This window comes from Squalius cephalus (assembly GCF_949319135.1).
Source record: "Squalius cephalus genome assembly, chromosome: 1".
Classification (NCBI taxonomy): Eukaryota; Metazoa; Chordata; class Actinopteri; order Cypriniformes; family Leuciscidae; genus Squalius; species Squalius cephalus.
Window position 1 is genome coordinate 48956564 of NC_137122.1, and position 495 is coordinate 48957058.

Genomic DNA, 495 nt, shown 5'->3' on the forward strand with positions numbered 1-495 from the left:
TAGGGACAACCCTTTTGGACCATGCGTCCCACGCGCCGACCATTTTTCCTGTTGTTAAACTAGCAAAAGTGGATTCGGACACGCCCTAAGTGCACTTGCGCCCTGCGCTTTAGACCATGCGCTTAGATCGTTAAAATAGGGCCCGAAGTCGATCAAACCTAAAATTCTTCTTTGGGCCGTCCTATCCATGATGAGAGCACGAAAATTAGCTATTAACACTCTGAAACAAGCCCTAAAAGAAAAATTCTAAGCATGTAGGAAACTTTACATGACTGACATTACAATAAATAACAGTAATAAATGAAAGCTATGAAATGTGCTTTGATCATAAGGTAAAAATATTTTCCTTACATTTAGTTTCATTTCAACCATGATGCAATTAAAATGAATTCACATGATAAATATTATATAAATATTTGTACATCTGGGAAACCAGTCAACACTTAGATGAAGGCTCAACCACGTGTGATATTTTCACAAATTTTTTTTTTTTTT